At 36.5% G+C, this 15,239-nt stretch overlaps 1 protein-coding gene across 7 annotated transcripts in view; it reads left to right on the forward strand.

The window, feature by feature from the left end:
• The window catches only part of SEMA4D (semaphorin 4D), a 124,602-nt gene that overhangs the window by 31,278 nt on the left and 78,085 nt on the right, over positions 1-15,239 (forward strand). For all 7 annotated transcript variants that reach the window (XM_088130235.1, XM_088130236.1, XM_088130234.1 and 4 more), the window contains exon 2: positions 8,753-8,841. The gene's annotated coding sequence lies outside the window, so the exon portion shown is untranslated. The remainder of the gene's footprint in view (positions 1-8,752; positions 8,842-15,239) is intronic.

Here is a 15,239-nt window from a genome sequence, read left to right on the forward strand (position 1 = left end):
CCCTTAGCAAGAAGCTCAGTTGTTATGCCATCATATGGGTTTCAACAGGAGCAGATGGAGTTGTAAAGCACAGCATACAAGAGCAGGATCCAATTGTATATGCTGGCTTTAATTGTTAAATGTCTTATAAAATACTGCTTGTATTCTCATCCTGTCGTATTGGCTTCCAGAGCTGCAAAATCTTAGCAATTTATGAGGTTCATCAAAAGGGATGGGTGTATTTTATTTAGCTTTGTATATTTGGGAAGTGCTGCTTGCCAAAATAAGATTATATATCCTCCCAGAATTTATATGTGGATGTACATATACATTTTCATAAATAAATAAATGCCCTTATTTTCTGCTCTGGTGAACATTCAAAGCCACTAACAAAACTTAAAAATGAAATCAGAGTTCAAAAAGTTAAAAATAAAAATTACAAATAGTGCTAAGGTAATTATTAAAATCTTCTAATAAATGCCTGTGAAAGAAATGAATTTTTATAGATTTCCTAAACGCAGAGAAAAGGGGCCAAAGCAACCTCTGGAGAAGAGTGTTCCATGAAAATTAACACGAGTTTCCTAGAAACTGTCTTCAAATATTTTTTAATGTTTTTCATTACCTTTCTAGTTCTAGAATGCAGAAAATAAAAATAAAGGTGTGCCATTTGCCTGTTGGGGACATTGTAATCTAAACCTCAAAATGATTTTCCCAAGCAGTTTCACATGCATGTTAAATAACATGAAGTATAACAATCAGCAATCTTAATCAGATTCAAATAACTTTAAGTATAACAATCAGCAATCTTAATATCCATTGGGTGTTATTGTGCAATCTTGTGTGATCCCCCCCCCCCCCGGAAATCATGGTATGAGCACAGCAGCATAGTGCAGTTTGGCAGACTGCAAAATTCAAATGGGTTTTCCCCCTCTTAAAAATGTTTCTTAAATCTGGACTTCCAGAGGAGTATTCTGTGAAGGTTGCAGAATGAAATGGAATTCTGCAGTACCCCATTTAGGCTATGTTAATTCCTCCAGTCCTTGAATCAGCAGAGAAGTATGCTGGGATAAATTGCTCTGCCCTGTTCTACCTTAGCATTGAGGCCTGCAATTGAAGCTGTCCTTTCAGTCTTAACATAGGAAAAGTTAAGGAAAGTGGTTGGTGGATTTTCCTGTCCTTGTTTCCCTTCCCACAAGGCATCATCTGTCAATATATTTAAAAGTAAATGGTTTTAGCATAAAATCTGGTTGTATTTATGATCACACTTGGGAAGTTAATGAGAGACCTGCTGTGGTATAGTCAATCAGATTTCGGATTAGATCCACTCCAAGTCAGACCTCAGCCATGGAAATCCACTGATTTTGGACTTTACCTTTCTCCTTCTCCTCACCCTATTTTACAAGGGATGTTGTAATGGGGATAAAATGAAGGGTAATCTCAATGTAAGATGTCTTGAGTTCTTAGAGAAAAGGTGGGATATTGATATAACAAATTCATTAAATAAGCTGAAACCCCCCCCTAGTTAGGGGATTGCAAGGGATTCTGTAATTACCATTCAGTTTATGATTTTTGGTAACTTGGCACTGACTTCTTTGTTGTGATACTTATGCATTGATAGTATGCAGCTTTTTTACCATGAAAGCACTTTGCTTTGGGGATCTGTAACATTAACTGGACATCTGTCTTTCTATTATCATTGGCTGCTTTGGATTTAAAGTTCAACAATCTTCATCTAGCATTAAAAAATAAAGCTAGAGAAAAAGACTTAAGTTCTCCCATCTTCCCCTCTCTTCCTGTGGTGGAAAATTTTGGAAATTTGTCTTGGGTTGTTGTTATTTTTAATCCTAAGTATGACTTGCTATGTACAAATCCCAGCATAGTTCATCTTAAATATAGTTAATTGAAACAAGTCAGCTTCAAACAATGGTTTATTTCCATTAATAATTAAAAAGTTGGGCACATGCTGTGACAGTATTGCACCAATGATGTGATTGTAATAATGGTGTCATGACATCTAATGCAAGTATATCAGTTGCATCTTCTGATGATATCATTGCACATTTATTTATAATTTCCACCTGCCCTTGGATGACTAGGAATCAAGCAGTCTTTACTTGCAGGGCCAAGGTTTCCTTTTGGCAGGGTTTTCAAACAGAAAGGAGTTAGCTAACTGTTGAGCCTAAAATATTAAACTGGTTTTGTGATCTAGATGGGGTACATTAAGTTGTGACATCCATACATCCATTGATTTTACCCTGTCCTGCTCTACCTTTCAGCAGTTCATTTTACCCTCCTTGAGTGCTTGCTGTGCAATCTAGCAGCCTGTCCTTGATCATGTAGTCTTCCTCCAGAACTTTCTGACCTTTCTTTGGTTGAAGCAGAACCAGACCTTCAGTTGTGGCCTGGTTTGAAGCTTGGTCAAAGGTGGACATATGTATACATACCAAAATTGACATCTGAAGAGCAAGGCTCAGTCAAACAACCTAGCATTCTTTGGCTAGAGTGGTCAACCAGATTTCTATGAGAAGACCATAGTTAGCTTCTTCATAGCTGTTAATGCTTTTCTCAAAAAACTCAGCTCTTCTATTGGCTTGTATTTTTTTCAGAATCCAGAAATGATTAAATGTTTTGCATGCAAAAGGTGAATCTTTGCAAAAACACTAGAGTATCTTTTTTCTGATAAATATAGCCTTTGCCTGTTAATTTTTCTCTTTTTCTTCTGATGGTCTTTATTTAATTCTTCAAGGTGCCTTATGTTATATTCTTGGAAACCTGAAAGCTTACTATGATATAAAACTTGAGTTGGTCTAATAAATGGATTTTGTATTTCTGCTTTTTAATATAACTACTTTACAGATAAAATGAAATTAATAATTAAAACTGTTAGAAAATTAATCACAGCTTTTTTTGAATGCTGCGTGAGGGAAGGTAAAAAGCCCCCCCCCCCAATTCCATTGCCATTGCCTGCCATTTCCTAACCAGCTTTACAACATTTAAGCATTGAGATCTGAGTTTCATTTCAGCAGATTTGTTCTAGATTGTAACCCTGAAAATATACTAATTCTTGTGTTATAAAGAAAATTTGGCTTTTGGAAACAGTTTTTTTCCAAATAAAATACTGAACTTCCTAATATTTATTATTAGTAGCTATACTAATTAATTAGTACAGACTCTTTTTCATGAGTAAGATAGGTACACATTTCTGTGTTCCCAAAGTTATTATCAATAAGCTGCAAAATTAAGATGTTTCCTTTCTCATTTATTGTAAAAATGCCCTATGGTCACTTTTGTCCTAATGAAAAAAGCAACAAGCCCTCAGCACAGTGAATTTCAGTGATGAACCTCAGGAGACATTTGCATTCTAAAGCATTTCCTTTCACAGGGGTTTTGTCAAATACATTTAGATATTTCAGTTAAGTAAAATTTACCTTGACAATTGCTAGAGCAAGTAATGCATTGAAAAGGAAATTTATCCATTTTGTTGTAAGTTTCTCAAAAGAAAGGAGTTCAACTGCTCAGTAGATAGCTTATATCTATAGCTCAGTAAGACATGCTGATGTTGTCAGAGAATGACAGGAGAGATTCTTAATATATTTTCTTAGCATTAGTCTTCTCTTCTGGGAAATAATGCTGAAATGAAACATTTACCCTTATGGATAAAAAAAAATATAAAGCTGTAACCTCAGCACTCCTCAGCTGTAGTCCAGAAGGTTAAGACCTACTTTGCAAAAGTATATAACCCTGAGCAAATGATGCAGTGAAATATCAAATTTTAAAAAACCAACCAACACAGGATACTGAGGCTTTTTTAAAAATAGGTGTTCCCTCAGCATTGTGGATTATTTCTACTTACTTCCAAATATAGTGTTTTTAAAAATCAGTTGCTTTAGGTTTGTGCAATTTTGGGCTTTTCTCATTTGTACATACCTAATTTACGTAGTAGTATAACCCTTTTTGCAGATTATAATATCTTTGTAAACATCTGTATTAGTTTAAGTGAGTAGTAAATTCTTTTCCTGTGTGACTCATTTTTAGACTTTCTAACAGCTAGTCTAAGCTATCACCTGGAATTGGTGTGTCCATTCCAGATACCCTTCAGGAACATGTTTCTGCTTGTCAGATTTCCTGACAGATGAGAAATCAACATTATTCCGAGAAGTTTCCAGTGAACACATTGGAACAGTAAAGGGCATGCAGCTTTATTGAATGGGATCCTGAGATGCTGTCATTCATGCATAAAGCTGTCTGTTGGGAATTGAAGATTGCAGTTTCCATCTTTCATGCTTTCTCTTGCTGTTGTGACTACCTTGCAAACTTCCAAGTTTACAGAGAACGGAAGGATGAGAAAATGCCATGGGAACTGGTGGTGAAAGGATGTTTCAGAGAGATGGGAGTCAAGAAGGAGTTTGACATGGGGCAGGATGGGGTAGTCCTAGAAGCCCCCTCTGTTGTAGGACATTGCTTAAGGCATTGTGAAAGTCCATTTCCAAATGGTGTGGTGTCTCAACGCCTGCTCTATCTGCCGCTTGGAATTTTGAAAATTTCCATTAGCCTGGGAAGTTTGGCTTCAGTTATTTTTCTGCTCTGCTGCTTTTGTGGAGTTATTAAAGTCACATTGAGCAGAACAAAACTCATTTCTTTTGCTTTCTTTCTTGCTAGGATATTTCTACTGAAATGAGAGCCAGTTTGATGTAGAGGTTAAGGTGTTGGCTTAGAAACCAGGAGACTGAGTTCTAGGCCTCCCTTACGCATGAAAAACATATATATTGTAGAATAGGAACTGTGTTTTTGACATGCTGTGGAAATATTTGGTTACCAGTTAAGTTTTTTTTCTGTTTTTGTACAAATAGCTGAGGAGGAGAAATAAATACCCTAATCAAGGAACTACCAAGAAAAAAATTAAAGAATCCTTACAAAGCTTAGTAGTATTTCAAAATGTCTTTAGAAGCAGTAATACCATTTAGATTTAAAGAGTTTTGGGGTATGTACACAGATGCTTTGCTATCATATTTGGGTAATTTCAAAAATGAATGGGTGGTTCCACAATAGCTGTTTTATATGGATTTCTGACATACATGAGAGCAGATAAATATCTGCGGGTTAAACACTTTGCATTGCATTGCAGCACAAATGGCACTGTGCAACAGCAAGTTTTCCTCCTTATTTTGTGGTGAGAGGCTGTTGCGGACATGATGAGGCTTGACTGTACAAAGTAAGAAATGCTTAAGTGAAGAAGATGAATGCACTTGGGCTAACTATGTGACGATGCAACATTTTCAACATTTGAAGTGTTGTGACCTGTGGAATAAAAGGAGGTCTAAAAGATGAATGGTGTTTCAACTTGCAGAAAACAGATTGTCAGTTTAAAGTGTTCAAACTTGCAGTTTTGTGACAGCTGATCAGAGGCTGATAATTTAGATTTGATTCTGTGCCAAATTTTAGGGGGGCTTGGTATCCTTGCAAATCTACTCTGAATCTTCTATACTAACATTTGGACAGTGGCAAAAAGAGAATTGCTTATTAAATCAATTAAGCTTTCCAGTTTCAGCAGGAACACCTCTAAGCCAATCAGATTTGAAGCAAATATAAACAAGAATAGTAATAAAACTATCCAATAAGTCATTGGATAGGCTTGCATTTTTTTATTTGTTAGTATTCTAAGAATGTTATAAGTTCAAGAAAACAAGTATACTGGTTACACTCTTAACATGATCTGAATCAACAATTAGTATTTGTATAACACTAAAAAAGTTTTTTTTTTAAATTTTTTTACTTGCTTCATTATTTTGTTATGGTTACTATTTGTTTAACTTTAAAAATGGCTGATTTTTAATGTTCGTTTAAATCAACTTTCTCTAAACTGGTGCCCTTCAGAGGCATTGGGAACTGTAACTCCAAAATTTCTGCCTAGCTTGGAGAATTCTAGCAAATGAGTCCCAACATATCTGGGGGTGCCAGGTTTACAGAAACCAACAGGAGGAGTTTCTGTTCCCACTTTTACTTAATAATGGTACATCTAGACTGTATGGTATGAGAAGCTGTAGGTAGTATTACCTGAAATTAGTTTAAAAGCAGGAGTGTGCATGGAATGGAAAATATGCTTTGTTTCAATCTGGAACAAACTATTGTGTTTGAAAAATCCTGCTAAACAGTTTCACTACTGCCATGTTTGGCAGAACTGAAACTTAGAATGTTTTGATTGTTCTGGGTTCCAGATGAAGCAATGTTTGGCCAGAGGAATAGAATAAAGCTGGTGCATGGGACACTGCTCCTCTCCTCTCCTCAGCAGCTCCCACCCCACCTGCTCCTCCTTCTGCAGTCTTTTCAACGTGTTCCTTCCCTGCTCCCTTCAGCTACTTACAGTGTGACATGAAGGTGCTTTGTCTTCTGCAGAAGCACCTGGGTAGCCTTTGATTGCAACTCCTTCAAGCAGCTGCATCTTTTCCTCCAATCACTTGTCCACCCTTTGTAGCTTCAGCGTGATTCCAGGAGAAGATGCATTTGCAGAGGAGTTGCACTCTCTGAAGCACCTTTTTACTCTCAAATACAAAGTGATGCACAGCTCTAAAAGATACCTTGTTGCTTATAGTGCCATAACAAACCCTTCTTTGGCAAGCCTTTTGTGCAAGCATTCACAAGATGCTCTTAACATTGTAGTGTACCAGAAGTCCAAACAGTTGCCTACTTTTCATGTAACTAACATTATTTACCTTGTTAGTGAGGGTCTGAGATGTACTTCTCTTTGGCTGCCAGGAAATACAGAATCCTAACTCACACATTTTCACTTGCTCTGCAATTGACAAGAATTAATTAACACTCTTCCTTGGTGGGTTTGTTTTTAACAGGGTGTCTTTGGGTATGGGAGCTACCAAGCTGATAAAGGGGTTGGGGTGGGGAAAGCCTGCCTGCACTGTATGAAAGCAGGTGAGCCAATCCACTATCATTTCTAGCCCTGAAAGAGCAAAAGAGAGAAGGGCTCATTGTCCTTTTTCGAACCCTGTGGATCCAGAGACAGTCTAATAGCATTTCTGAACAGCGTTCTTTTATAAATGCTGTGTGCTTTATTTATATGTACAGAGAATTAGATCCTTAATCAATGTATCACGTGTTCAGTTTGAGATGTTTCTTAGGGCTCATATTGATTTGCACTGTGAAATGGCAAAGAAGGCAATTGTTGAAAGGATTAATAGTTCTTTATTATAGATGAACAGAGAAGAATTATTTGTTGAACAGCAGTTTATCAGCCAAAGTAGCAGTGACAGGACTGTAGAGTTTTTTCCTACAAAATGTAAGTTAAAGGGCCGGTTTTTAGATGAGTTACTGTATAGAATATCATTTTAGACATTTTTTAAAATGTCCCATAATGTGAAACAATTTATATGCTTTTAAACATAAATAGCATAGTTTTTCAAAGTTGGCATAATCTTTAACCTTCAAAAAAATTATTCTACTTTGGTTTATTACTTGTTAATTATAACTTGCCATCATTTCAGGTAAACCATAGTAAACAGAAAAGTAGAGTGCTGTCGAATAGGCTGTACAGATGGTAAGGGAGGTGATATTTTTGTTCTTTCTTTAGTTCAGATGTCAACAGAACATTTAAAGATTGCCCTTTACTTGAAGGTCAACACTCCCACCATAGATTGCTCTTTTTTAATCTAATGGGTCAAATTATATTACTTTCAAGTGCGCCAGAACTCTCTGTCCTTACGTAAATAGCCGTACATTACTGAACTTAATTATGATGAGCTGCAGTGTTTTGTGGAAGCATCATAAAAGATGCTTTTCATGAGAACTACAATGAAAAGGGAGTCTGAGTAAGTTTTTATCTTTGGACTTTAGGCCATAGATTTAATTGCTCATAATAAGCTCATCTGTAGAACGTAAATATCCTGGGTACCTTCAGGTACAGTAATGCAGTATTGACCTTGTCCTGGGCTTGTGGGAGGGAAGAGATGAATCTTCTATCCTGATGCAGTGCCCAGTGAGTGTTGGCCAAGGAGAGAAGAGAAAAACATCAAACTAGGAAGTACAAATACTATATACTACACAAACACAGTACTAACACAAATATGCAATGCCAGTGAATTTAGCACAATAGCCCAGTTTGTGAATTGGGGCTTCTTTTCACTGTGCCCAGATAATATGTGGGCATCAAGGGTGCCAGTTGGCTGGCTGAACTGGAAGTGATCTGTCATGCTGTCTTCAGGCTTCACACTTCAGACACAAACAACTAAGCAGCAGCCTCCGCAGGCAAGGGTATTGTGTCTCAGCCTGTCAAGTTAGTGGCAAACGCTCAAGAGATCTTTGACTTGACTTTGTCTCACAAGAAGTATATTTTACTGCCACATTTCACAGTATGGGAAGAAGACATAAAACCCCTAATCAACATGTAAGGGCGTTTGTGGTATAAACTGTAATGGTGGAACTGATTCAGTTTTTGATTACAAAGCAGGATATGAAATCAAAGTTCTGAAATGGGAGGTTTCATGAATACAACTCATTTTACACATTGCTTCCTTAGCAGTTTCTTTAAGAAAAATTCTCTTGAGAAATAGAGGAATGAACTTACAGTAGATGTAGGTGAAAGTCATAAGTGATATATTACTAGAGACTTTTGTTTTTGTGATTGTTGTTGTAGTTTTTATTAATGGTATAGGAACAGTATGCTTGGCATATCTTGAAACCAGTCTCTTTGAGAAGGCATTTTCACAACTGGAATGCCATTATTAACAAGATCTTCTCTCTGTCTCTCTTTCTCTCTCTTTCACAGAACCTGTTGTAGGATTGCTTTCTTCAACGTGGGATCTGTGGATAGCATATGGGGAGATTTCTTCAGCAGCTACAAGGCTTTTGTCACCAGTAAGTTAAATTAAAAATATATCAGAACCCATGGGAATAAAGTATATTGCTAGCATCCTCTATCATTGTTCTGCGGAGAGGGAAGGGCAATTATGATTCTGAAAAAACAAATGTGAAGGAGCAAGAAAAGTAAAAGGAAATTAATACAATAGAAGATGGATGAATAAATTCAATCTCTGTTCTTTATTTAATATAATTGAGAACAAAGGAAAAATACTAGTTTATACAAAGACTGTTTTCATTTGAATTGGAAAAACATAAAGCTTTTAAAGTGGCAATAAACTTCATTGAGGCTTGTCACCACCTATAGTTAAATAGCTTTAATTAAACAAAATGAGTATCCTTAGGCTCTTCAAGCAATCACATTTTAAGAATTTTTGTTACCTTCCTCTTCCATTATTTTATATCCTTTCTGTTTTTGGAGAAGAGCAAAAAAAAAAAAAAAAAAAGTTATCTGAATACCTTCTTTAACCAATAAACACTACCACTGCGGGTTTTCCTTTTTGCAAGATTTCTAGAGAATAAGGACAAAAATCTGAGACTGTAATATGCTTAGCTGAAATGTAACTATAAACTATAGATTTAAACTACTTTCGCATGTAAAGATTGAAATGTAATTCTCCAGGCTATCTACAGCTAGTGTGACTACACAGCAACCAAGAAGTCTTGCTTGTTGTTAATCATCTGATATTCTACATGGGCCACAACCTGAATTTATATATCTGATGGAGCACTAAGAGCAAGATGAATAGCCTTTTTGTTTTTACTCAATTCCATTATGTGGGCTGCCTGTAAATTGTTGTTATTGATCTAATACCTTGCTCAGCCATAATGTGGTTTTATTTTTAGCTTGGCATGGTGGGTAAATAAGCTATGGTTTGATTTAGGGTAATAACCACAATATTGTTGACTTTGTGATTGCAAGTGTGGCTTAGTGTGATCTGTAAAGGGGGAGCATGGTTTGTAGTTTCCTTGGTTATTCTTATTCCTGTTTTGTTTCATGTCATATTCGAATCTGATTACACTCTTACGGTAAGAGCATCTCAAAAAGAAATGAAAATAGCCAACAGTGGCCAGGAAACCACATGTAAACTGTGCAAACTATATAAACGTTGTGTTTCTGCAAGGTTCACTGTACTTTGTTCAACAAACCATGATTAAAATGTACCATAGCATGGAGTTTGATATGTTTCAAATCCTTGTTTAAGACTTTCTATTTTTGGCCTGTAGGTAATCTGTATTTTGGTTATTCCATCCTTTCTCAGAAAAGGAAGATTAATCAAACTGTGCTAAAATATAGCTTGGAAAAAAATTAAGTTATGCTGTGGAAAAATATCTTTAATCCCAGCCATCTTCCATTTGGTGTATTTAATGGCCATGCTGGCTGAGAATCCTGGGAGATGAAGTTCCGACATACATGGATGGGCAGCAATTTGGGAAAAGCACCTCCATAAATTTCATAGGCAGCCAGTGAGATGGTTTGCCAGTGACAGCTTCATGGAACTAGAAGGAGATGAGAAATGTGGGCCTTTAATTTTTGGCAGCGCTGTTGGCACTGGCCTCATTGGGCAAGCAGTCCACTCTACAGTTTTGCATTAACACAGTACTGGTTGTATGGCACCTAGCACATTTTCTTACTACCACTACCTACAACATGTTAAATGCAATACTCATGTTAAGGTGTAGCATTTCCCTAACATTAGTTTTTAGTGATAAACTCAGTTAATAATATGCACTTTGAAAAATATTTCAGAAAGTGTCTGTGTGCACATTAAATGTCATTTAGGGATACAGTTTGAAAAGTAAAGATCTGCTTTTTAAAAGGATGAATTTGCAGTGTGTACATACATTCTAGAAATCCTTTGACTCAGACATTGCATTAACTTCTGTAACTGCAGGAGTCTGTGCTTAATTAGAATCAATAAAATGGGCAATATGAGCAGGAAAAAATGTCCTTGTATTTGAAGGGTATACTGTGACCTCTATTACAAAATGATCCCTTCATCATCCAGTTGAAGTTGGCTGCCCAGACTTTGATAGCTGTCATCCTTTACTAGTGCTGAGAATTGAACAAATTTAAAATATTTCAAACTATTCACTTACATTTAATGCCTACTATTGTTGACTTGGTATTTTAGACACAATTTCTTTTCCAAATTGAATTAATCTATAATTGTTGGATTCTTGAACAAATATATTATCTTGTGATAAAAGCAACTTCATGATGTTAGGATTGTTACAGTAATTTCAATTAACCTTACTTAAGGCCAGTTTACACTTACAGACAGCCTATATGGCAACACATCCTTATGGCAGGTTATTAAGTTTTAAGCAGTTTCCTTTGTAATTTGGAGATGTAGTTGCTGCGAATAATTGGACTTTATTTGTACTGTGTGGGAAATACATCATATACAAATTGTCTGCTATATGGAGGAGAAATCTGCATGGTGAAATTTCCTGTGTCTATTCAGATATTGTTACAGATGCAGAACCTACTTGCAAGTACAGGTAGTCCTCGTTTAGCAACTGCAATTGGGAGTAGCAACTTGGTTGTTAAGCAAAGCGGTTGCTAAGTGAAAAATCATTGGAGAGGAAGGGATTACAAGAGAGTAAGCAGGCACACAATGGGGAATACACATTGAAAGATATGCGTTAGTGCTGGCTGTTTGTGAGCCACTTAGGCAAACAAAAGCCTTTAGTGTAAAACTGATTAGGGTCTTGTCAGTTTCAGGCAGCAGCTGCTAACTGGCTAAGTAAGGTCACAGAGCTGAGCTTGTTAACTTGCCTTTAGCACTTTTTAGAGGTGTGCTGTGGAGAAAAGCAGCTCAGGAAGAGATAGCCTGTTTAGACAATCTCTCTGCTCTGCAAGGTGGGGGAGAAAAAAATGGGTCAGGCACAGCTTGTGTATTAACTGACTGTAATGGCAAACACATGACTGAGAGAGAGAGGCGCTGCAAAGGTTGTAAATGCAGACATTGGTCACAAAGTTACTTTTTCATCACTGTCATAACTGCGAATGGTCACTGTCCGAGGCAGTCGCTAAACAAGGACTACCTGTATGTTCATATCTGATAGTTTGTATTAAATCTCCATTAATCATGTTTCTCATTTTAGCCAAACATTGTATCTCTTCTGCAGTAAGCAGGTAAAAATGTCAGTCTGTCTTTTTCAGACCACTATCTGAAAATTGAACATTGCCCCTACTTCCCTGAAAAACCTCAGAAGAAGACAGTCTTTCAAAACCAGTTTGAAAGGCTAGGAAGCAAAGTCTTTCCTCTCCCCTAAGTGAATGTTGAATGTGGAGCTGGAGAGTAGAGCTGAACAAAGGGAGAGTTGGCCACCACTGCCACTTGATCTTCCAGGAGCAGTGGCAGATCCAAGAGCCTCATATCATCTTTTAGAAGGAATGTTGTAGCTTCCAGAACAGATTGAAATCTCAATCCTGGGCTGGATATTTACTGGAGTGAGCTGCAGTTTACTCACACATGACCTAGTTTCTCACTACATTCATCCATAGTTTCATTAGTATCAGCTGAAAAGTAAAAATAAAGTTCTGTATTATTAGCCTGGTCATTTGATCTAACCCCTCCTTCTAAATTCAGTGATCTCCTATGGCTCATAAATATGTTGGAAGGGCATAGGGAACAAGATAGAGAACCAAATGCAAAGGCCATTTCCCAGTACAAAACAGATTCAGAACTGTATTAAGTGATGTTCCCAGCCTTTCTCTGTTTTCCTAATCTTTGGTTTTCTTTTGCCTCTCTTCATTTACCAGGTATCTTGATTTAATTTTTCAAGAAAATTTCTCACTAATAAATGAACATATTTTTGTTTATATATTGTATTCAAACATGTTTTGTTGAATAAACTACAGTAGATTGGACTCATGTATTCTGCTAATCCATAAATTGTGGTTGACGTACAATGGTTGTATTTCCACAAGATGCTGAATCAAAACTAAGTGAAGCTAAATGGCTTAATATAATGTGTGAATCCCATCCGTGTGTATTCATATGAAGATACTCTTTCTTTGAAAAAGTATGTTTCTAACAGATGGAAAATTCCATATTTGTTTCTGGCGTCCTTCTTTAGTAAAGAGTCTACTATGAGTCTAGGCAAAAGAGATTCAAGAGATAGGAAAGGTGGTATGTTTATACTCTAAACGTCTGAAAGAAGATACCTTCTTTTCCTCACAACAACTGTGGTAGATTATGATTCACACATGGCTATGTAGTGAATATGAATCTTCCTGGTCCAAAGCTAATTTTCAAGTTGTTTCAGAGCTCTAGAATCTATATACAGAAGCATTTTGTACATGTGGTATCTGCTTGCTTTGAATCTCCATCATCCTCTGTGGATCAGAGAAAGAGGACTGTTAGTGTTGGATAGAGGAATTGGAAAGATTTCAGTGCAAGGTTTAGACCACATTAGCTGTCTGGTATTTAGTTTAAACAGATAGCTTTGCCAGTGTATGTAGCTGAATTTCTTCAGTAAGCTTTGCAGGTCCTGTATGTTTTGTTTTTAAAATCGATGTCAAGTCCCATTAAGAAATGGCCTTCCTGTCCTACCAAGGACATACTAGAAATCATGAAAATGAGGTCATTTTCAGTGCAGGTGCATAATGGTTCATAATCAGTTTATCCTGGAGCTCCGAGTGGGATGCTGAGGTTTCAAGTGATGTAGCCTAAAATTAAAAGCTTTCCCTCTGTAGCAAGAAGTAGAGCATTAGCAAAGTCCATTCCAGAAAAAAACTGAATGTTAATTATAACAAATACTTGCATTGTGTACAAAGTATGCAGTGCCCAATAGCCTTCTGAAAAGAATGTTTCATCACTACAGGAACAATAATGCAAACATTTCTTAACATGCCCTGAAGGTGAACTTGTAATTAATGGTGAAAAAAAAGTATGAGTGAGTGTGTGTATGTATGTATATGCTCACTTGGTGCAAAAAACTAAATGAAGCTTGTCTTTTAAAATGATTTAAACATGTGCCTAATAAATGATAATCAACAAAATGACCCTCAGGATGAAAGGTTTCCTAGCAACAAGTGCTAGGATAAATTAAAGTCTGAATTTAGCTGCTTTTTGTTTGGCTTGGTTGGATTAGTGTCATAGCCCAGTTTATGTGGGAAGCAGACTTGTTCACAATTAGGACAGAAAAAAATATTGTTTCTTTAGGCATACCCCTCCCCCCTTATTTTTTAAAAGGGTATTTTATGTGATTACCAATTAGGTTGGTGAATTCCAGTAAATTTGAAAATTATAGAAGAAAATTTGTAAATTATAATTTATTATGGTAGTGCACATTTTCTGTTCTTGAGGCTGCCTGCATTAAAGATTTGATACTGAGGAAAATAGCATTTTCAATCTGTTTGGGAAACCTGTTTTAGTAAGGAAATAATACCTCTGAAAGATGGAATCATGAATTTTAAATTGTTGGGAATAAGTGTAGCATTTTGAAGTTAGTGAAATTAGTCAAACTATTTTGAAAGCAGTGATTTTGCCTTTACCAAAAAAATGCTTAGATAGAATTTGTAAAAAAACAAACAAACAAAAAACAAATCCTCCATATTTTGATTTTGAAGAGCATCTTGACCTTGTAGGATAGGTATGCTTTTCCAATTTTCATTCCCAGATACAGCAATTTCTCTAACAAGAAAGTGGGTTTCAGGGGCATGGCGGGGTGTCAATGCCCTGCCTCAATATTATTTATTTATTGTATTGTATTGGAATAATAATATTGTTTTCTGTTTATAATCTGCCTGTATTTTTACACCCCTTCTTCTATCTTTTCCTTCCTGCAGAAAAACTGGGTAGCATTTTGTATTAGAATCTCTAATGTCATTAATAAACTTAATTACGTGCATTTTATCTGATGCCCAAGGCTAGTTAATTATACAGTTCCCAGCACAATTTCCATTGCCAGTGCTTGCCTATAAAGCTATTTGTTCAACTTGAGACCAGGTTACTCAACGGAAAGTCTGCTTCCAGATCAGCCTTTTTGTGTATTGGATCATCACCAGAGTCCCTCCTCAGTAGTGTAGTAGGCCTCTCCCAGTAGTGCCCTCACTTCCTATTTTTTAGATTTCTTGCTCCAGGAAGGCTCATCTAGTGCTTGCTTTGCTGTTGTTTCAGTGCCAGGCCAAGACCTTATTTTCCTAGGTTTTCAAAGTTTAAAACCAAGATAAAATACGAAGTTTCTAATCTATGCCAGAAATATGTAACATGCCCTTAAGATTTGACTCTGTGCCAGAGTGTATGGAGGAAAGAGGAATCTGAATCATTTCCTATGAAAAAAGATTGTAGTATTTGGGATTTTTTTTTTAGTTGAAAGAAAAGGTGAATGGTATGGCAATGATGATGGGGAGAAAATGACCAGGGGGAATCTCTCTCCTA

Source organism: Python bivittatus, unplaced genomic scaffold (genome assembly GCF_059951505.1).
Source record: "Python bivittatus isolate LINGU-HERP-01145 unplaced genomic scaffold, Pbiv_v1 ctg000850_np1212, whole genome shotgun sequence".
Taxonomy (NCBI): Eukaryota; Metazoa; Chordata; class Lepidosauria; order Squamata; family Pythonidae; genus Python; species Python bivittatus.